The sequence below is a fragment of the Pinus tabuliformis genome, chromosome 5_2, assembly GCF_031772625.1.
Source record: "Pinus tabuliformis cultivar Carrire ecotype Pingquan chromosome 5_2, CPIR1, whole genome shotgun sequence".
Taxonomy (NCBI): Eukaryota; Viridiplantae; Streptophyta; class Pinopsida; order Pinales; family Pinaceae; genus Pinus; species Pinus tabuliformis.
In genome coordinates, this window is record NC_142306.1 from 659,438,501 (window position 1) to 659,462,223 (window position 23,723).

The 23,723-nt window shown below is 35.2% G+C and overlaps 1 pseudogene; it reads right to left on the reverse strand.

The window, feature by feature from the left end:
* LOC149160802 (uncharacterized) overlaps nucleotides 1-22,548 on the reverse strand; it is a 42,775-nt pseudogene extending 20,227 nt beyond the window's left edge.
* Between the last annotated feature and the right edge of the window lie 1,175 nt (nucleotides 22,549-23,723).

Here is a 23,723-nt window from a genome sequence, read left to right on the forward strand (position 1 = left end):
GCACATGCACTTTTTCGTTTTTCGATGAAGAGCAATTTCTATAGGGTTTAGAGGTACTTCTTATAAAACATTTTTTTCTTTTCTTTTCGTTAATTCCCACTTCACAGTCACAAAAGCTAACAAAACTATGTATGCCTAAAAAAGGGGATGCAAATCTATCCTAATGCAACAACTATATGTGGATGCAAGATTTAAAACTACTCTAAAAACCAAAAAATGAAAGTTGCTTGCTTATCAAATTTTATCTTGCCACTTACAATGTCTAGATGGAATATGAGATGCTACCATTCATTTCGTCTAAACACTAAAAACAAGTTCTAAGACAGACATAAATCACTTTCACTCACTAAAAGGAAACCAAATGAAAAGCAAGTTCAAGAAAGCAAAACTAAGATTTTCTTCAAAAGTAACAAGCAAAAAAGTCTTTTCAAAAAATGCTCTCAAAAACACTGAAACTTGTGATTGAAGAATAGGCAATTAAACACTTTTGCGAATCGACACCACTCAATGGATGAAAACCCAACAAAAATAAATGTGTTTGAAATCACTCTTAACAATCAAAAGCAACAATGAAAGCTTTGGCAATGAAAACCAAAAATATCAAAACAAATTCCAAGAAAGTGTCTAACAACAACTTTCATGAAACAAAGAAGTGGATGGTCACAAAAAGCGATTTTGTCAAGCAAACAAAAAGTCACCAAAAGCGAGATTAACACAAACATTGTGATCAATCTCCCTACTCTGATGAATCAGAGCAGCCAAGATTCCTAGCAAGAAATCTTGCGTGCTTTAGCAAAAAACGATGACGCTTGCAATCAACAAAAAACAAGACCAATACTCCTTATAATCAGAGAGAATTCATAGCAAGATGCTCGCTGTAAAAAAAATAACTGATACTGGAAAATGACTGTTTCAAACTGACTCAAACCACCAAACAAACCTTCAGAGACTAAAAAGATTTATAAATCTTGAAAATTGCAATATATACGCGACTGTACTGAAGTACAGATTGCGTGTATACGCGACTGTATCTGAGGAAACCTGCGTATAAGCGAGTTCGCTCAAAGAAACAAGCGTATATACGCCTTTGTATCTAAGAAAAATAGCGTATATGAAAAGCTTCAAGAAAAATAAAAAAAACAAACTGAAGAAACTGGCAAAGCTTAAAGTTCAAGAACAGACCCGACAGTAACAAGAAGCAGGCAAGGCAGCTGAGCCCTGATTGGCTTGAAAAACACCCAAACTAGGAACAACAAGAGTGTTGTCCCCAGTGGAGTCGCCAATTCTGATAGAGGGAAATGCTCCCCTAGGGATTTTTGGGTTGAAACCCTAGCAGACTGGAAGTTATCTATTCAAAGAAACATGCATTCACACAACCATTATGCTATTATAAGCAAATTCTATGATAAGGGTACGTACCTTTGGTCCTACGTTTGAGAAGGCCCTTAGGGTCCAAACCCTTCTTGGAGTTCCCTTCTTCACTTTTGTCCTGCAAAACAATCAATTCAAAGAACACAGCAGTACATGGACAAAAACTTATAAAGAAACCATCTTCATGTTATAAAGAAAGGTAGTTAGTTATGAAATCCAAACAACCATTTACATATGAATTCTAAACATGAATATCATTAACATAAAGAAGATTCATTTCGGGAACCAAGACATGTGTTTCTTTTATTATAGACAAATAAAGTACATAAAAAGGAATATTTTCACCTGAGTCACCTTTAGTAGGCTCCAAGCAAAGCTTCCTTCTGGATCCGTTCCAGCCTCAAGCCTCTAACAAACTCCTTCCGTGACTCTCTCCATGATGTCATAAATGGTGGATGAACATCAACACACAAGGAAACAAAGGTTTCCTGTACAAAATGGGGGAAGTGCAGAAGGCACAAGGGACTTGAGACCTGGTCAAGGGAAAAATCTCAGCATAATAACCTTTCTCTCTCTTCTCTCCTCCCTTAGGCCTTCCCTTTGAGGTCTTTTTATACCACTCCCAAAGTAGTTTTTTAGTTAGGAGTTGGTTGGGAACAGTTGGGCCACGGGCACTAATAGGTGATCAGTAGGTAAAACCCGCGATCTCTGCCCGAAAATAAGGAGTTTTATATTTTTTTAAGTGTTTTAATACATACACGCAGGTTGGATATACACAGACCCGCGTATACACGCGTTTAACTCAGGGCAATATCGCGTATAAGGGATAAAACACTGTTTTTTAAATTTTAGGACCAGGTCTGGAAGGAGGGGTTGCCCTAGGCCATGAGTACAACATCACAAACCATAAGAGTGAGATTTGGAGCTATAACAAACCCATTAAATGATCAATCAACCCAAAATAGTTGTTTCATGCAGAGAATTCGATTTATCCATATGACATGGATATTCCAAGGCAGTGTACTATGAGTTGTACTATATTCTCATGTTTACAAGTGGTGCATGCAGTCAGAGGAAGGACATAAGGGAATTGCATAATTCAATAGTGGGAAATTCCTAAATAATAGGGGCCAATTTCCCACAAGAACATCGCAAGGAAATAGGAGGCTCTTCGAAGGCTTGCAAATTGGTTAAGTGTTGGTCATAGTCGGTTAGTGAGGAAGAGGGATAGACTATACACTTGCAGGGAGTGCTCAAACTTGAGTAAGCATATGTATTTCATCTTTATTATCTAATTATTGCAATACATATAGTAGGGGGTTTTCAGCAGTTGCTTCCCGTAGATAAATCTTTGTGGATGTGTGATGCTTCTTTTTGCATGTTTATGATTTATGTTCTATATGGTGAATTAACTTCCGCAAATTAGTAGAGTAGCCTCGAGCCTTGTGATTTAGTAAATTTCATGAGTAGTTTCGAATTTACACACTAATTTCTACAGTTTTTTTCATGAAATGATTTCTTATTTTCAAAGAATTTGTACTATCAAATAAATATATATTTTATTATGTAATATATTATTTCTGCCTTTCTATCATAATATTTTTTTTTTTACTAATTTTTAGTTTGGATTCGTTTTAAACATTTTTCTCAACTAAATTTTATAAAAATATATATACATTATTTTTCCTTAATTCAAATTTATGATTTATTACGAGAAACATCTAATTTTAATATATATTTATGATTTGTTACAACAACATATATATATATATATATATATATATATATATATATATATATATATATATATATATATATATCTATATATAATTTTATTTCTTATTTTTATAAATTTACATGCATAATTGTTGAAGTCTATGTTGGTTTTTCATTAGGGAAACCAATGTATATTACTCCATCAGCAGGGAAATGAGAGCACACTTCAATGTCTCAAAATATCAAAAGAAGAGATGAAGATTTTAGCTCCTAGAAAAGACACATGAGATTTAGTTGTTTGGCCATAAAAGCCCTTCTTCTCCTAGAAGATAAGAGAAGAAAAAATAAAAGGTACTAAAAGTAGATAGATGGATAAGCATGCATTCCTATTTATTTGAATGAGGCTCCTTGTTGCTTATGGGAGATCAACAAAGAACATGAAGAGGTGCCATTTATTGCTCAGTTCTCACAAGTTTGTATTCCATTTCCATCAGGAGTCATTGCATTTGATTCAGATACAAGATGGTGTCTTATTTGATCCCATTTCAATCTACATGCACTCTCCCCAAGAGAAACTTGAGGTCCCATGTCAACTATGTACATGTATTGATTACACCTTCCCTCCACCCAATCTTCCACCTTAGTCAGTACCTCACTGCGTGTAAGATTGTAGCAACTCATTAGAAAGCTCATTTTCCACTTGAGTGATCTCTTCTTGATTTGGTTGAGGGGCCACATCCTAATAGTGATTTATTGAGCTCTCGACTCATGTCTCTACACTCGAGCAACATCTCTCTTGGTAACATCTTACACCCCACATGAATTTGGCTCTTTGTCAAGGCATGGAAACCAGCTAGAAGGAAGAGAGTGTTATGGTGGGTTTTGGTCCCCCAAAAAGCATGTAGGAGTTGAGTCGCAACCCCCAACCTTATGAAGACCACATAAGGGTTGAGCTAGCCAAAGACCTATAGCATATGAAGTTAAAGAACATAGACCAAACCAAGAGATGGGATTAAAACTATATAATCAAGAGTGGTAGTGTACATATTCTCTATAGGTCCACTTGGTTCCATGGGGCCTCGTCTTGAGGAGAGAGTGTTAGCGTACCTAGGCTATATAGGTCCACTTGGTTCCATGGAGGCTCGCCTTGAGGACAAAACGAGCTCGCACATGTGTGAATAATGGAATGCCTCATGCCTAGAAAGAAACATAAACATCCAAAGAACTGATGTTCCAAGAGGGAGGATGTTAGCGACTACTTAGGTAGAAGAAACAACTCATCTTTGCCAACTCTTCACTCATGTTCTTGTTCTAACAGTCCGACATGCACTACTAAAAAGGTATTGCACCAAGCACAAAATGAGGCACTTGTTAGGTGCTTGAAAGGAAGGGAAAGCCCAACAATGGAGGACTAGCATCTAATGACTGAAAAACTCAATTTAGGTATGTTTTAAACCAATCCCTTCTTTACGTATTCGAAGTCTCAATTTGGTACCCATTAATTTAATCATTGAATGCGAAATGAGTGATAGGATTTTTCCTGCCATGAAAGCTTACTCTTAGCCACGTAAAACGACTACAAATTCCGTGTAATCCTTCCCAACTCAAATAACTCAATTAGGAAATCATAAATGAAGTGCAAATTCACCATTAGAAAATTGAGTAGAAATGCATGGACACACATTCCAACTTTTTTCCTACTTGATCCCGATTCTTTTCCAACTTGTTCACCCCATCCAGTGTAAAACTATAATTTTAATCACTACAACATCTTACTCATTTAAAAAAAAAAAAAAATTAAAAATATTCTAAGATTAATCAATCACAATTTTAATGTTAATTATTTTAGAATATTTCAACTTCTTGCGTGAACTCCGCCTAGATTAAATTGCACAGTTATATAGCCTTGATCAACAATATATTATTTGCTAATATATTATTTTCTTATATGCCCATCAGGGTTGGAATTTGACGGGGAAATATGCCCGTTGAGAGCATTTTGGTTTTTGTTTACTTCTGATCAGATCACAGGGTATGTTGGAGTGATTTTTCTTTCCTTAGTTTTGTGTTGGGAAATATTTCTTTCACTGTTGGAGTGAGTTTTCCTGCCCTAGGTGTTGGGGAATATTTTTGAACGAAAGCTGGGTAAACTTCTTGAAACATTTGGGCGAACACTTCATCCATCATCAGGGCGAGACAGCTGAAGTGAGATAGAAGAGAGGAAGACCATGTGTGTACTTCTTGAAACATAACATTTGGGCGAACACTTCATCCATCGTCAGGGCGAGACAACTGAAGTGAGATAGAAGAGAGGAAGACCATGTGTGTACTTCTTGAAACATTTAGGTGAACACTTTACCCATTATCAGGGCCAGACAACTGATGAGCTTATGGGAAATGGAAGAGAGGCAGGCCATGATTATATCGCATTGAATCCAAGATAAATCTGTAGGAGAGAATTTGAATGTTGGAAAAATTAGAAGAGGGCAAGAGAACCAGGTTGTGGTTTCTTAAACCTAAATTAATTAGTTTTAAGAAAGATGTTAAATTAGAGAAGGGGGAGGATAAAATTAAGTTTTCCCTAAACTTTGGATGGTTTAAGAAGTCCACAGTTTTCTTTCCGAAGTACTCTCCCCATGGATTTTGACTGTGAATATCTGCATACCTTGGTTTTTTTTTTTCCATACTATAACCTGAATAGTGGAACTTTTGACTTTGAAATTTGTCCTTTTTTTGCTTTCTCCGATTGATGAATTTTGTGATATATATCTATTCTGAATGGTGGAAAATGTTTTTTAACTTGCTCTGGTTGATGTATATATTGATGGTCTCACCATTTTGATGACAGAAGTGTTGGGAAATGGAACTTCATAATGATTAATGACATAGAATCTGTTATGGAAGAACAAATAAGAATTTGTTGTGTAATCAGTTATCTTTTCCATTAATGTGCTCAACATGAATGTAGTATCAACTTGGCTGCTTTTATTGAAATTTTGGATTATGTAGAATGTATTGAGTTAGAGAAATACACTACAAGAAAGGCAAAGGTGTAAGGATGACATTGGAATTCAAATGAATTACATGTAAAATAAACAGACAGAACAGATTTTATGATGGTAGATGACTGTTTGGATCCAAGTGAGCTACATCTTAGAAAACCAGAGCTGGAAAGTATATGAGGACACTAACTCTTTTAGAAACCCAGATCTGGGAAGTATACGAGGACTAACTCTTTCAGTCACTGAGCTGTCAAACTTGCATCATTCAGAAAGGATAACCTGTCTGAATCTTTTTAATAGCAACAGATTTGCCAAACTTACATCATCCGGAAAGAATTGTTTGATTGTTTTTAGTAAAATGGTAATTAGTTTGGGAGGGGAGATTTTTTCTATTTCCATTTTTAATTAGGGTTGTAATTTATGAAATAGAACTAGCAATTTACTGAAAGCATGTGGTTTCTTCTGAAAAATAGATATTTCAACAGTGGCACTGCGTTGAAATCTTGTTTAACGTTCACATAATTTTTTAATAGAATGGCATTTATATGATGGATTAGCTATAATTGATGTGTGTGGTTGCATATATTATTTATTTCAATTAAATTTTTGTAGAACGAGTGATTATTATTTTGTTTCACATATATTATTAATTGTTTATTTATTAATAATTACGTCGTAAGGCGTTCCTTTGAGAAAGACATCCCTATAATGTGACGTGTGCGATCCTGAGCCATTGATTATGTGTGTTAGATGATTGGAGTATTTTCTGACGTTTGTTTAATCTGTTTTTTTTATAGAAAAATGGTTTTTTTCCCATGGTAATGGGCCATGAAAAGCTAGGACTAGCCTGCTGGCGATGAGACTCTTCTTCTGGCGATGAGACTCTTCGCAGAGACTGCCTGCTGGCGATGAGACTCTTCTGCTGGCGATGAGACTCTTCGCAGAGAATCTTCATGTCTTTCTTCCCTGCATGCGTAGCCTTGTGCTGTTATATCAATAGCAACCCTGTGCGCATGGAAAAAAAATGACCTGTCTTGAGTTTGACAGAAACTTGGCCCGCCGTTTTCCAGGCTCGTCCAGATCATTCAAATTATATAATTCAGACAATTACGTTGCAAATCATCTTTAAAAAGTTTTATATTCAAGCACTGTTATTTGTTAAGCGAAACAATTTTGTTCTATTTTCATACGATTTTAAGGCAATTTCAATTCTTGTTCTTGGCAACTGTTTCCATTCCTAGAGTTGGGCAGCCCGAGGGTATTACAGAGGTATTTATGGCCTAAACTTTTCAATTTACGAATCATAATTTATTTGTCTTCTGTAAATGTAACTTGGTTAACTATACGTTGTCTAAATTAATCTGGGTTTCTTAAGACATTGCGTTAATCACCTCTCTATTTTGTTAATCATCAACTAATATGCTCAAGATTCTTTAATGAAGAGATTCGTTTTGGTTTGTACTTTTATCTTCAAATTTAAATTCATTAACCTTTGACTCACAGCGTGTCACCATAGATTAGAATTGTAATCACAATGTATGCCGAATGTACATTAATATTTTAAATGGAGTTTCCTTGACAATATGAAACCCCATCCAATCTGATACGATGCTCACAAGCATAAGCATCTTGAGATTTTTCTTTTGTTTAGACATATTCTAGATTTTTTTTAATTACTGTAATTTGGGTATAATTTTTATGCTATTTATTTTATAGCTTCTTTAATTCCTGTAATTTGGGTGTATTCTTCATTCTAGGTAATTAATTACTGCACTTTATATATTCTTTAATTACTGTAACTGGTTATAGTTTCTATCTTGTCCTTGTTCTGTTTTTTTTTCTTTTATAATCTTGGATGTATAATCATTTCTTAATTTTCCTATGTATCAATTTTCTTCGATCTTGTATTTTATTTGGTTGATTTTCATTTTTCCTATGTTTCAATTTTCTTTGATTTTTTTAATTTTCGCTGTTTCAATTTTCTTTGATCTTGTGTTTCATTTGGTTGATTTTCATTTTATCCTGTGTGTTTTCTATTTTTATATCAATTGTTTGTAGTTGTATGGTTGAAATTTGATTGTAATATACGCTGGTGAAGGTTTCTTTTGATCGTGCTTTTTCTTTCACATGAATGGATGAGAAGTAATTTTCACAATGTATATACAAATTGTGCATTGCTGTGCTGGAATGCTATGTTATGGATATATTTAAAATCTACTGATCCATACTCTTGGACCTTGGCTGTAGGGTGGAAAAATAATAATCGCAGATGTTTGCTGAGAGGAGATATGTTGAAAAATGAAAGGCAATTTGGTAAAGCTTTTCGTCCGGCAAGTTACTATGTTATGTTATTTTTTAATATGTTTTTTTCATAGAAAAATGGTTTTTTTCCCATGGTAATGAGCCATGAAAAGCCAGGACTGGCTTGCTGGCGATGAGACTCTTCTGCTGGTGGTGAGACCCTTTGCAGAGACTCTTCATGTCTTTCTTCCCTGCATGCGTAGCCTTGTGCTGTTATATCAATAGCAACCCTGTGCGCATGGAAAAAAAATGACCTGTCTTGAGTTTGACAGAAACTTGGCCCGCCGTTTTCTAGGCTCGTCCAGATCATTCAAATTATATAATTCGGACAATTACGTTGCAAATCGTCTTTAAAAAGTTTTATATTCAAGCACTGTTATTCGCTAAGCGAAACAATTTTGTTCTGTTTTCATACGATTTTAAGGCGATTTCAATTCTTGTTCTTGGCAACTGTTTCCATTCCTAGAGTTGGACAGCCCGAGGGTATTACAGAGGTATTTATGGTCTAAACTTGTCAATTTACGAATTAGAATTTATCTGTCTTCTGTAAATGTAACTTGGTTAACTATACGCTGTTTGAATTAATCTGGGTTTCTTAAGACATTGGGTTAATCACCACTCTATTTTGTTAATCATCAACTAATATGCTCAAGATTCTTTAATGAAGAGATTCGTTTTGGTTTGTACTTTTATCTTCAAATTTAAATTCATTAACCTTTGACTCACAGCGTGTCACCATAGATTAGAATTGTAATCACAATGCATGTCGAATGTACATTAATATTTTAAATGGAGTTTCCTTGACAATATGAAACCCCATCCAATAAAAGAGGAGTTTCCTTCACCAAATAAAGAGGAGGCTCCTAATATGTAGCCAAACACAACAATCAATTGAAATTCAAGATGTTTAACATTTATGAATATCAAGCTGTCATCCTAAGATATAGCTGAGGAAGTTTTCACAAATAAAGATGACAACATAAGATGTGGCCAACAACATCAATGACTTCAAAAAATTGTTAGAGATGCTAGCACCTGTTGAGGCAGTCATCGCCTTGCTTGCATTACTAGCCTAATCTTATGACAATCTGGTCACTTCATTTGACATAGAACCCAGATCGCCATAATAATGCAAGAGAAGACATGAAAGAAATATTCAAGGTTGATAACAAAAAACACAGTTTTCTTTCAGCAAGTAGGAACAAGAAGTTCGAGAAAAAGGTTGTTGATCTGACACAAAAAATGAGATTCACTTGCAATTATATTTTTTGTTGCTAAAATAGCAAGGTATAATTCATTTATTGCAGAAAGCAATGGCACCACACCAAAGGAGCATTGGAAAATGTTTTCAGTTGAAAAGGAGGATAAAGCAAATGTGGCAACATACTTCAGGTAGTCTGAGCCTACTTCTTACATCAATGCTCCACCGGTTGGCGCCCTTGCATTTTTCCATGGTCATCCTTCCTAGCAAGCATGTGAAAATTAATGTGCACCAAATTCCTCTCACAGAATTGAATATATTTGTACTCAAAATCTCACCCCAATGAAAAGCCCAAACAAACCATGCACCTGGCAAAGTGCACAAGCAGGCACAGTGGATGCAGGAAGCTTGCAATGGTGGTGGTTTAGGATTATTTGATTTTCATGGCCTCCATGGCTATGTGGGTAGTACACAATCAAGCACACTGGATGCAGGAGCTTGAGTTTGCAATTGTAATGGCGGTGGTTTATTGTATTTTTTTTCAACTAAAAAAATTGTGTTTGGAGCAGTTTTCAGATATATATAATTTTGCTTGAGATTGGACCGCGTTTGGAGCAATTTTCAGATATATATAATTTTGTTTGAGATTAGACCTCCCTACTTAACTATTAACCATTAAACCACGTCCTAAAAACTATTGAAGATGTCTGAATGGCTAAGTGGTTCGTTATAAATCTGGTAACTGATTACGATGCAATGGGAAAACACCTTCAGTGTCGCTTGAACCTGCGCCCAAATGGAGACCTTGAATGTATATGTTTCGCAAGACGCTGGGAGCTGCCAATGCAGACAATTTATAGCAGCACGGGGTGGGATTCGTATGCATGGGCCTTCTGGGCACCTGCCAAAACGGTGGACGTCATTGTTCACAGAGTATAATTTACCTTACGCCTAAGGCACACCCTGCCAGGATTCAACACCGCGAGCGGACCTGTGAGGTGAGCAAGCACCGTGAGCAGGAGAAACGAATTCTCGAGAGGACCTGTTCCGGTTGTGCGAATGGAGCAAATGAATGTTTGGTGCGAGGTATTGTTTGAAATTCCGTGGGTGTTAGTTGCCAAAATGGTGGATGTCATTGTTCACAGAGTATAATTTACCTTACGCCTGGGGCATAGCCTGCCGGGATTCAACACCGCGAGCGGACCTGCGAGGTGAGCAAGCACCGTGAGCGGGAGAAACGAATGCTCGAGAGGACCTGTTCCAGTTGTGCGAATGGAGCAAATGAGCAAGCACCGTGAGCGGGAGAAACGAATGCTCGAGAGGACCCGTTTCGGTTGTGCAAATGGAGCAAATGAATGTTTGGCGCGAGGGCTCATTTGAAATTGTGCGGGTGTTGGTTGCCAGCACAGCGGGTGCCAGCTCGGAGGTGGTGGGTCAAAAAAGCGTTAATTAGTGTCATATGTTATTGATGGCTTTACATAGCGTTATATGTTATCCATTGCCTTACGGCGTTTTCTTTGCAACGTCTGGTGCAAATGCTAGTATATTATTTGCTTATATGCCCATCAGGGTTGGAATTTGACGGGGAAAAATGCTCGTTGAGAGCATTTTAACAGTAAAATACGTCAGTAATATACATTTAATAATTTTATTTTGTCGTTTCACAGTATGTGTTTAGAAATTTCCAGAACGTTTTTTTGACGGTTTATTTTCTTTCAAAACCGTCATTAATATCTTTATACATAATTACTTATTTTCCAACAGCTGCCCTCTCACGCAGGCACGCTCCAACTCTTCGATGTAATTTATGAGATCCACCGATCTACATTCAATTCCACCATTCAAGCAATCGTTATTGATCCAACAAGTCAGTCACTATGCTGTAGCTAATCAATTAATTAGGCTACTCAACTAATTAGACAGTCAGTGACTGTGATGTAGCTAATCAATTAATTTGTCTAATCAACTAATTAGACATGTCAGCAAAGCCATCATAGCATTTGAGATACAGTTTAACAATTCTTTGGGTTATTGTATGTGTATTTATTATCAAATTTCAACAACTCGGGCAAATCATTATTTCAACGGATAGACTAAAGGTAGTGGAGTTATCGGCCATTTAACAGAAAAATTAACTAATAAAAATATCAAAATCCAGGAGCAATGAAAAATAAACTAAAACTAGGAAACTAGAAAAGATGGGTTAGGTTTATCTTAGAAAACTTTATAACAGTTAAATGATATCTTTGGATTGTGTTTAGGTTAGGAAATTTTATAAGGAGTGAATTATATTTTTATATAGATTTTTGTGTTTTTTTTAATTGTTCAGTAATATTTTGTCAATTCTTATTATTGTTGAAATGTATTTTTATTATAAACACTTTACAAATGGTTATTTATTTCTTATTATTAAAAATAAAAAATAAATCTTACCAATTGTATTTAATTGTAAGATGGCCTTGATTCATTAAGGATGGATCAATTCTTTCATCTTTATTGATTTTTTTTTTTTTTTTTTTTTTTAAATTAAATTTTTATTTTTTTAATTGTTTTACGTGAAAAGTAAGTATGGTTTATTATAAAGTAGCTTTGGAGTGCCAACTACTAGGTGAAGTAACATCTTTTTAATTGTGTTGAAATGAAGGTATGGTTTATTATAACGTTGTCATGAAGTGCCAATTATGAGATGATTAACTTCACCTGGTTTATTATAATGTCGTTATTAAATCCTAATTGAGGTGATAAATTTCACTTTGTTGTAGCCTTTGGTTTTTATTTTTAGCCTCAATTTGATATGAGTTATAATTATGGCCAAGAAAGAATTAAGTGAAAGAAAGGAGTTGTTATTCAAATGTAAGAGAAGGAAAAATAGTGAAAATGTGTTTGAGGAATAGAATATAAAGAGTATATTGTAGAATTTTATGAGATGTAATTTTACATAAAAATGAGGAGGAAAAAAGAATTCCAACCTTCCAAATATGCTAAAAATTTACAATGTAAAATGAGATAAATTTACATAAGCTGCATTTTAGAGGAAGTATATCAATTCGTGCTCTAAAATGATGAGAAATTAACACATAAAACAAAGAAAGAAAGGGAAATTAGTTTTAAATGATAAGAAATTAGCACACAAAACAAAGAAAAAAAGGGAAGTTAGTTTGAGGATGAGACATTAGGAGTGGAGTGGAGGCAAACCCTATAATTTCACATGAAAATTAGAATATGTGCACCATGAGATGAGTGAAATTATATGAAGGTGACATGATAGCCATGCTCAAGGTAAAGGGTAAGGGTACTTTAAAAGATGACGAAGAAGATATAGCAGTTATTGACTATAGATTTACTATTACATATATGGGAAAGAGGACCACAAATTATTAGAGAATCTACAAACTTTTAATGTAGGATGGAAATGGAAAATGTAATTTAATCAACGTTGCCTTATACCAGCATTTTTGGGTAGAAATGGAAAATGTGATTTAATCAATTTTGTCTTATACAACATTTTTGGGTTGATTTCACTAAACTAGTTTTTGCTACAAGTTAATGGAAAATGTAATTTAATCAATTTTGTCTTATACAACATTTTTGGGTTGATTTCACTAAACTAGTTTTTGCTACAAGTTGATGATGTATAAATCATTTGTATTTGTATATCTATGTTAACAATTTCACCACGGGTTATTTGGAAAGCTCTGTAATGGGATAAAACTTATTTTCAAAAGGTTATGTAATAGGATAAAACTTTATTTTCAAAAGGCTTTGCTTTCTTTAGTTGGGTGGAGTCGTCATAGTAGCCCTCATGACTTAGGTAAAGAATGATACTTAATTGAGTCTAATTGGAATTAATAATAACAATTGTGTACAAATAATAATATGGATGTGTACAAAAATAAAAAATAATATGGTGTATAAATTAAATAAAAAATAAATGATTCTCTAGGAATGTCTAAAATACAAAAAATTCACCTATGAGGGACTATATAATTTTTTGTACAAGACTTACAATGAAGTACTTTTATTTTAATTTTTGACAATTAATTTGATTTTCAATTTGGTTATTCAAAAATTTTGATATAAAAAAAAATTAAAATAGAAAATATGTAATCATTATTAATTATAAATAAATAACAAGATTCAATAAGTCATTTGTGTGTTATGGTCATTTTGTATTTTTTCTTCTAATAAATATATTAATTTGTGTTATTGAAGGGTAAATTTTTACTCAAAATTTTATTGGTGAATGGTTAATTTATTATCAAAACATCATTAGTGAAGGGCAAAATTTTAAACATAATATTCTTTGGCAGTTAATATAAAAATCCAAAACGTCAGAAAAAATTGTTTGATGTGCAAAAAAAATCCATATTCCAACTCTCATACCAATAACTAGCGATTTATTGCCATTTTTTAGGATATTCAATAAAATAGAGTCTACGTTAAAATTAGCTCAACTGAATTGTTTGCTTAACGATTCAAAAATACTTAAGCAATTTTGCAAGTATACTTTCAAATTACTTCCAGTATAATCAACCATTCAAACTCCGTCTATTTACATCTAAACTATTTTCTAGGTTTGTATTCCAAAGGCATTTCTCAAAAGGTAAGAATGTATATTCGATTGATGGCTCAAGTAATTTATGTTTTTATTTTCGCCAAATTATTTTCTAGGTTTGTGAATTGCTCGTAAAGTTATGGAAATTCTAGTTATATTTAGAGAAAATTTGGTAAGGTTTTTTGTAAAACCAAGTTATAGTTGTTAAACTTAAAAATTTTAAGTGTCTTGGAAGTTTTTAGAAGTTTTTGATGGTGCTAAATCTATTTCCACCATCAAAAACATGATTCAAACATTTCTTCTACAAAAATTTTTGAAATTCTTTTGCCCAGATTACAACCACTTTTGGCCATACGGGCAATTCCTCCACCTTGGTATACGACTCCTGAAAAGGTATGAAGCTAGATTCGATCGATGGCTCAAAGTTATTTATGTTCTTTGATCCAATTAAATGGATTTTATAACGATATCTGCATACGGTACTTCGTACCTAAAATTTGTACGCGAGTTTGCTTTCTCGCCTACTTTGCATTAAAATAAAATAACGCACACGTACAATCAAGACTATTCAGATTAAAGAAAGCTCTTTGGAATTCCAAAAATGTAAAATGGTAACGATTGACCAACAAATTTAAACAACGAAAAATTTAATATAGGGGTCAACAATTCCCTGGTGAAAGAAATACAGTTGAAACAGAAAAGATTAAATACAGGAGTCAGCGATTCCTTGGTGAAAGCAATACGAGTGAGACAACAGAGATTATGGATACAAATTGCATGCAAAAAGCTGACAATCCAATACAGTTATTGACAATGGTGATGCCTCCATCCACTAACAAATTATGGCCGCTTACATACTGAGATTCATCGTTGGCAAGGTACAGCGCTGCTTCAGCTATGTTTTTGGCTCGAAGAGTTTGGCCCTTTAAATTTTCCAAACCTCTAACAAGCTCTTCTATTTTCTTCTTTTGGTGTTCGGGTTCCTCCTCCAACATATCTGCATTTTCTGGATCAGATTCCCTCCAAGCATTTATCAACATTGAAGTTGCAATTCCAAAAGGAGAGATGGAGTTCACCCAAATCCCATACTTTCCTAGTTCACATGCAGCATTTTTTGTTAATCCAATGATGGCATGCTTCGATGCCGTGTATGCGTGAGGCCCAAGTTGTTGGGAATTTTCTGGTAAATTCCAAAACAAAATCACTGAACAAAGAGTAATACTCTGTTTTTTTCACAAGATCTTTAACATAGGGAAGCAAAAAAAATTTCTCCAGAGAGCAGAGTTTCAGCAACACACATAAAACTTTCTATTCATTAATAAACTGCATGTTACACATTTCTTCCCCTCTCTCACAGGGATTCACCAAGAACTTAAAAAAAAATTACTCTGTCTCATTTTGAAAAGATTTACACTGCTGTGTGTAAATTTTCATTTACATTTACTGCTGTAAATAAAAAAAATTCTTACATATGTTGCTGCAGTTTTACATTCATATTCAATGAAAAAAAAACATTACATTCAGGCTCTGCCGAGCATTCCCTTTTTCCCTACTCACGCGCTGCTACGTGCTTACAATGCTTTCTTCTCAATAATATTTTCACGCTGCTCTGTTCTAGCTTTTGTTTCGCACTGTTGTGCGTTCCTTCCCCTTGCATTACAATAGTCGACTAAAAAAAAAACATATTACATTACAAATATTTTTAATAACAAAAAAAACATGACCATACTTCTCGTACATGAAAAAAACAATAAAATTAAAAGCCTACCTACATTTTCCATCCGGTAATAAATTTCATTAAATATTTTACTCATAAGATCGGCGGTAAAAATGAAACTTCACGCAATCTCCATTTGCTGCAGGCATGCACATTAACTTTGGTTTAATCAACGGTCATCATCCATCCTTGCAATCGGACGAATATCGCTTGCCCAAACAAAACAAACGTTACGTCCCGATAAAAAGCTGTTTTGCAAAAAGCACTATGGACATGCGTCAAATGGTGTACAGTAGTGGATCCCCTCGGAGGAAAACCACTACCTCAGCAAAAGCGGTCCGATGGGAGACTGGTGGCTTTGCTGAATTAAATGTGCACTGTACAACAGTTTGAAATTAATATTTCAACACTCCCCTTTAATTTCTAGTCCAATGGCTTTGTCAGAATGTCTGCAATCTGCTCTTGAGTCGTGCAATGTTTTAAAACAATTTCTCCATTGCTTACCAACTCCCTGATGTAATGAAACCTTGTGTCAATGTGTTTCGTTCTCTTATGAAACACAGAATTCTTGGATAATGCAATAGTTGAGCTATTGTCACAAAAAATCACCGTTCCTTTTGCCTGCTCTTGGCCTAAGCTCCTTAACATCCTTCTCATCCAAACTGCTTGACATGATACTGTTGCAGCTGCCTCATATTCTGCCTCTGATGTAGACAATGCTACAATAGGCTGTTTTTTAGAAGCCCATGAAATGGCTCCTGAACTCATGTGAAAGGCATAACCGGATGTGCTTTTCTGATCATCTACACTTCCAGCCCAATCACTATCAGTGTATCTAGTTAAATCTGAACATTCTGAAGTATTATATAAAATTCCAAACCGTTTAGTACCTCTAACATGCCTCAGAATCCTTTTTTCTGCCTACCAATGTGCTTCTTTTCGCCTCTCCATGAATCTGGAAATTAAACTAATAGCAAACATTATATCCGGCCTAGTTGTAGTCAAATACATAAGGCTGCCAACTATGCTCTTGTATAAACTAGGATCAAAACCCTTGATGCTGTCTTCTCTGCTGAGTTTTAATCCCATCACTGTGGGAGTGATTGCTGCTTTGTTCTCCTGCATGTTAAATCTTTTCAACACTTCATTAAAATATTTTGCTTGTGAAATAAAAATTATATTTTCATTTTGATCTACTTCTATTCCTAAGAAGTATCTCAGCAAGACCATGTCAGTCATTTCAAATTCTTCTTTCATGACTGTTTTGAAATTTTCAATGAGGTAGTCATCATTACCTGTAAAAATAACATCATCAACATATATTACAACAATTAACATTTTACCATCCTTTTCTTTGATGTAAAGAGTGGGTTCTCCCTCACACTTCTCAAATACTTTTTTTAGTAGATAGGAATCTATCCTACTGTACCACGCTCTTGGTGCTTACTTCAACCCATAAAGAGCTTTCTTCAATCTGCACACTTTGTGCTCTTGGCCTTTCTTTTCATAACCTAGAGGTTGTTCAATGTAAACCTCTTCCATTAACACTTCATTTAGGAATGCTGACTTCACGTCCATTTGGTAAACTTTCCACTTGTTTTGTGTTGCTATGGACATCACTGCTCTCACAGTTTCCATTCTTGCAACCGGTGCGAAAGTTTCCTCATAATCTCTCCCATACTGTTGCTTGTATCCTTTGACAACCAATCTTGCCTTATGTCTTTCTATTTTGCCTTCAGCATTACTCTTGGTCTTGTAAACCCATTTGACTCCAATGACTTCTTTTCCTTTTGGTAGTTCAACCAAATTCCATGTCTTGTTTATTTCTATGGCATTGATCTCCTCATCCATAGTTTTTATCCATTTCTTGTCCTTAATTGCATCTTCAAAATGAATAGGGTCATCAACATGACAATATAAAGCAAACAAACAATTCATACATTCATCATAAATGTCACTTAAATTTCTGAACTTCTTACCTCTTTCATTTGGTGTGCAAGTGCTTGAAGAAGCACTTGAATTTCCTCCTTGTGGTGTGCTTGGAGAAGCACTTTCATTTCTCCTCAAAGGTGTCTCTTGTTGCCCTTATGTTGGCGCTGCTGTTTGGGGATGTATTTCAGCCATCTCCTCATCATCTTCATCATGAGACAAACAGTTTTTAACATTCACTGTTTTCTCTATGCTTCCATCCCAAGCTTCCTCCTCAATGAATTGAACATCTCTGCTCACAAAAAACTTCTTGGTAGATGGGATATACAACCTGTAAGCTTTGGATTCCCCACTATATCCAATGAAAATACATTTCTCCCCTTTGTTGTCCAACCTCTTCCTTAGCTGATCTGGAATGTGTGCATAAGCCACACATCCAAAAACTTTCATGTGGGTGACTCCTTGCTTTCTCCCACTGCATGCTTCTTCTGGCACTCTGTTTATGACTACTTTTGTTGGGCATCTATTCAAAATATATTCTGCACAGTGTACAACTTCAGCCCAATAATCATTTGGCAAATTCTTTGCTTTTAACATACTCCTCGCCATATCCATGATTTTCCTATTCTTTCTTTCAGCAACTCCATTTTGTTGCGGGGTGTACCTAGCTGTAAACTGCTTGTGAATTCCATTTTCTCTACAAAAACATAGAAATTCCTTGGAGATATACTCACCTCCTCTATCAGTTCTTAGAACTTTAATATGCAGCCCGCTTTGGTTTTCTACAAGTGCTTTGAAATTTCGAGATTTTTCAAACATTTAACTTTTGTTCTTTAGAAAATAAGCCCAAGTCTTTCTGGTGAAATCATCAATGAATGTTAGAAAATATTCGCTGCCTGCAAGTGATGGAGTTTGCATTGATCCACATAAATCTGAGTGGACAATCTCTAAGGGTGCTTTTGCCCTTATGCTTTTCCCTGATGGAAAACTTTCTCTGTGTTGTTTCCCCAAGATACAACCTTCACAAATGCTATCTCGTTTCTCTATCAATGGTAATCCTCTTACCATTCCTTTTCTACTCAACAAGTTAAGACCTCCAAAGTTGAGATGTCCAAATCTCAAGTGCCACAACCAATTTTCATCTTTCAGTTTGCTTTGGAAAGCCTCTTGTGTCACTGCTGCTATTACTTCTTTATTTTTCAAATCCACCTTTATTCTGAGAGGGAACATCATGTTCCTTGTCATCTTCACTTCAGCAATACATCGTTTGTTGGGTTCTCTATCCATGATGGTGCGTACATCATTCACAAAGAAAACATTGTAACCCTTTTGAACAAGCTGTCCAATACTTAAGAGGTTACACTTCATTCCAGGAACATAATAGACATCTGCTATGGTTTTCTTTTCACCTTTCTTTGTAAATATTTTTACTTCTCCTTTTCCCATAACAGAAATTTTACTATCAGTCCCAAGTGTGACTTGTGATTTCACATTTTGATCTAAAGCAGAAAACATGGCTATGTTTCCTGTCATATGGTTACTGCAACTGGAGTCTACAAACCATATATCTTCACTGTTTGTTTCAGCCATGTTACAAGCTAAAAGCACATTATCTTGGCTGATATTTTCTCTAGTGATATTTGCACTAGATCTATTACTCATATGATGTTGCTTCTTCCTACATTCATTTGCATAATGCCAATATTTTTTACAATAATAACATTGGACATTGGATTTTTCATACCTTTGTCGTTAAGCATGATGTTGTCCACTTTTTTGGCTGTTGCCTAGGCCTTGGTTCTGATTTGGATTGTTGCCTCTTCCTTGAGCATTTGCTGAACTATTTCTTCCACCTCTGTTTTGGCTTCTGCCTCTTCCTCTCTTGCTTCCTCTACCTTGACCTCTTCCTCTTCCAAAGGACATCTGGGTCTTGAAGGCATGCTCTAGAGATGAGTTTTCATTTCTACTCAATCTCTACTCATGTGTTATCAGTGATGCATGAATTTCATCAACTAAAAAGTTTGTGAGATCTTTTGTCTCTTCTATGGTGGTGACAATCATATCAAACTTTGAGGGTAGGACCCTCAATAGTTTCTCCACAATCCTCCTTTCTTCAAGAGTTTCTCCATGAGACCTTATTTGTGTGACCAGACCAATCACATGTGTGAAGAATGAGTCAATATTATCTGACTCTTTCATGCACAGGTTCTCAAAATCTCTCCTCAGCAACTGTAGTTTTGTTGTCTTCACTTTCTCCATGCCTTGATAGGCTGTCTTGAGAGTTTGCCATGCTTCTTTGAATGTCTTGGTTGCTGCTATCCTAGGAAACACACTCTCATGCACTGCTTGATATAAAAATACGAGGGCTTTGGAATCCTTCTTCTTATTGCTCTTCAATAGATCTTTCCCTGCCTGAGTTAACCTATTAAACTCATCTTCATCTTCTGGTTCTTCAAAACCATCTTCAACTAATTCCCATAAATCTTGATAAGCAAACAAGGCTCTCATAGTTATTGCCCAATAGTCATAGTTTTTCCCATTAAATTGTGGGAGCTGAGTATTAAAAATACCCATGCTAGTGCTGGTGCTGGTCATTCTTGCACTCCTTAACTATCACTGTGTATTTAAAAATCACTCACTGTTCTCAACAACGACACACAAAAAAAACTTGAGAAATACCTTGACTGAGTCTTCACTCTGCTGGAAAAGCTGCTGTAGAAGAAAACCTTCCTTCAGCTTCTTTGACACCTTCACAGAGCCTGGACAAGCTCTGATACTCCTGTTGGGAATTTTCTGGTAAATTCCAAAACAAATAAACTGAACAGAAAACAATGCTCTGTTTTCTCCACAGGATCTTTAACACAGGGAAGCAAAAAGAATTTCTCCAAAGAACAGAGTTTCAGCAACACACATAAAACTTTCTATTCATTAATAAATTCCCTATTACATATTTTTTCCTCTTTGTCAGAGGGATTCACCAAGAACTTCAAAAAAAATTACTCTGTCTCCTTTTGAAAAGATTTACACTGCTGTATGTAAATTTTCATTTACATTTACTGCTGTAAATAAAAAAAATTCTTACATAGCAGTTTTACATTCATATTCAATGAAAAAAAAACATTACATTCAGGCTCTGCCGAGCATTCCCTTTTTCCCTACTCACATGCTGCTATGTGCTTACAATGCTTTCTTCTCAATAATATTTTCACGCTGCTCTGTTCTGGTTTTTGTTTCGCACTGTTGTGCGTTCCTTCCCCTTGCAATACAATACTTGACTCAAAAAAAAACATATTACATTACATATATTTTTAATAACAAAAAAAACATGACAATACTTCTCGTACATGAAGAAAAACAATAAAATTAAAAGCCTACCTACATTTACCATCCTGTAATAAATTTCATTAAATATGTTACTCATAAGATCGGCGGTCAAAATGAAACTTCACGCAATCTCCATTCGCTGCAGGCATGTACATTAACTTTGGTTTAATCAACGGTCATCATCCATCCTTGCAATCGGACAAATATCGCTTGCCCAAACAAAACAAACGTTACGTTCCGATAAAAAGTTGTTTTGCAAAAAGCACTATGGACAATGGTGTACAGTAGCGGAGCCCCTCGGAGGCAAACCACTACCTCAGCAAAAGCGGTCCGATGGGAGACTGGTGGTTTTGCTGAATTAAATGTGCGCAATACACCTGTTTGAAATTAATATTTCAACACAAGTCCTCCGAGAACGCCAGCCACGCTTGCAGTAGAAATAATGCACCCATTTCTTCTGGGAACCATTACTCTCTCTGCATGTTTCATTCCAAGCCCCATTCCTTCCACATTAACACTCATTATTCTATCAAATTCCTCTCCATCAAATTCCATTGTGCTATTCCGCTTGCTCCGCTCTCCAAGGATTCCTGCCCTGTCATACATGATATTCAGTTTCCCATATTTGGCAACCGTTATGTTGACGAACTCAGCCACATACTTTTCTCTGCTCAGATCACAATGCACATATGTTGCAGTAGGAACCAAGGAGGCGGAGAGATTCTCTCCTGCAGTGTCATCAATGTCACGTTATTATAACTTTTGCACCATGTTTGGCAAAGGTCGAAGGGTAGCTGCGCCGATTCCCCGCGCACCCCCTGTGATAATAGCCCCTTTTCATTCTAACCTATATCAAAACAAGCAATTGTCAAACACTTACTGAATTAGGTTTTTTCATGTTAAAACTACCTCAAGGCAAAACAATGGATATGTATGAAAAATCAAATTGATAATGCTAACGGTAATAGTAATCAATATAACTAATAGACATTATTGATTCAATCTAATGTTGTATGTATCTAATTTGGAAGTTCTCATACATGAAAAGTTAATGGATCACCCCACTTATCACCCCGGTTGTACAATGCATCTCACTTCATTTCTATATAATTGTAATAGACAAAGGAAAGGATATTACTGGTCTGTCTTACCTTCGAAACGATCTGTGTTCATCTTGACTGCTTTCCGAAATGATAGGCACTCTGAAATGCTTATTCCCATCAACTTCTGCAACTCTATTGGGTATCAGCCAATGCCCATTCCCTTCAACCTCTGCAACAACATTTGGTATCAGCGAATACCCATTCCCATTGCTCTCTGTAATGATACTTGTGAGCACTATGGGATGGCCATTGTCTTTGGCCTCTGGTACAATATTTTTCATTGTTGAATGGTTAATCTCAGTGCTCTTGGCTGCGAGCTGCCCTGACATGATTGTGATACCTAAAGAGATAGAACAACGGGAAATGATACAGAACACACAGAATTCCGTACTACGTTTTGCTAGCAAGGTTTCTTAAGTAGTAGAAAACCCAGATAATACACTCAAAGTAGCAAACCCACATCATACACTCCAATTATCATTGTGTGATGACCTTATCAGTAGTTACCAGTTACAACAGAATATGAAAGATGAGAACTAGAACCAGATACTTCTTTAGGGCTTAATTAAGTTGGGCGACAGTGTTAGTAAATAATTATGATTCAATTTAAGCACTAGCTGGCTGAGGGGTATGGACCAAGTGATGAGACAAAAATCCTGGCATTATTGTTTAAACGGCAGCTTTGACAAATTTATTAATTGAACTTTGTTCCCAGTGATATTCCTTTCCCAATTTGTTGGGAAAAGACAATATGAAAATAGAATGCCAAACCAAATGGAAGGAAGAAGGAAATTGCTCCAAAATTTCAATACATAAAGGTCCATGGTTTAATTGCGCAAAGTCTTTGTGACCACTTCGAGTTTCGGCCACTTGCTTTATATAAATATAAATTTTGAACCGGACTCTTTAAAAACCTAAACTCTTAATAACGGTTCATCGACGATTTATGCTTTTATTTTCATGTTTAGATACTAGAAACCATTCATGGGGTGGATCCCGGAAACAACCTTATTTCTGTTCTTTGCGTAACCTCAATAGAAAACATTCATGGGTGGAACGCAGAAACAACTTTATTTCGGTTGTGGGAGTAATCTCTATTTATGACTCAAGAAATAAGTTATTTACCAATTCAATAGTAAAAATGAGATGCGTAATTTGTTCAGGATAAAAGTGGAGTTGAAATATCCTTTAAAAATAGAGATAAAATATATTTTAAATTAAAAAATAAATTCAAGTTAATAAAATATATTTTAAATTAAAAAATAAATTCAAGTTAGAGTTGACACATTTTTTTAAAATAGACATGAATTAGCATAATTATATTTACCAATGTGGTTGATATACGCTGATAGATCTATATAAAGTATATCTACAACCACATTTATCAATGTAATTGATATGCTCAGATAAGCATGTATCTACCACATTAATAATTATTATGTTTATTTTGTTAAAAGTCAACTATTTCTAATTATTAATAACTATATAAATAATAACAACCATA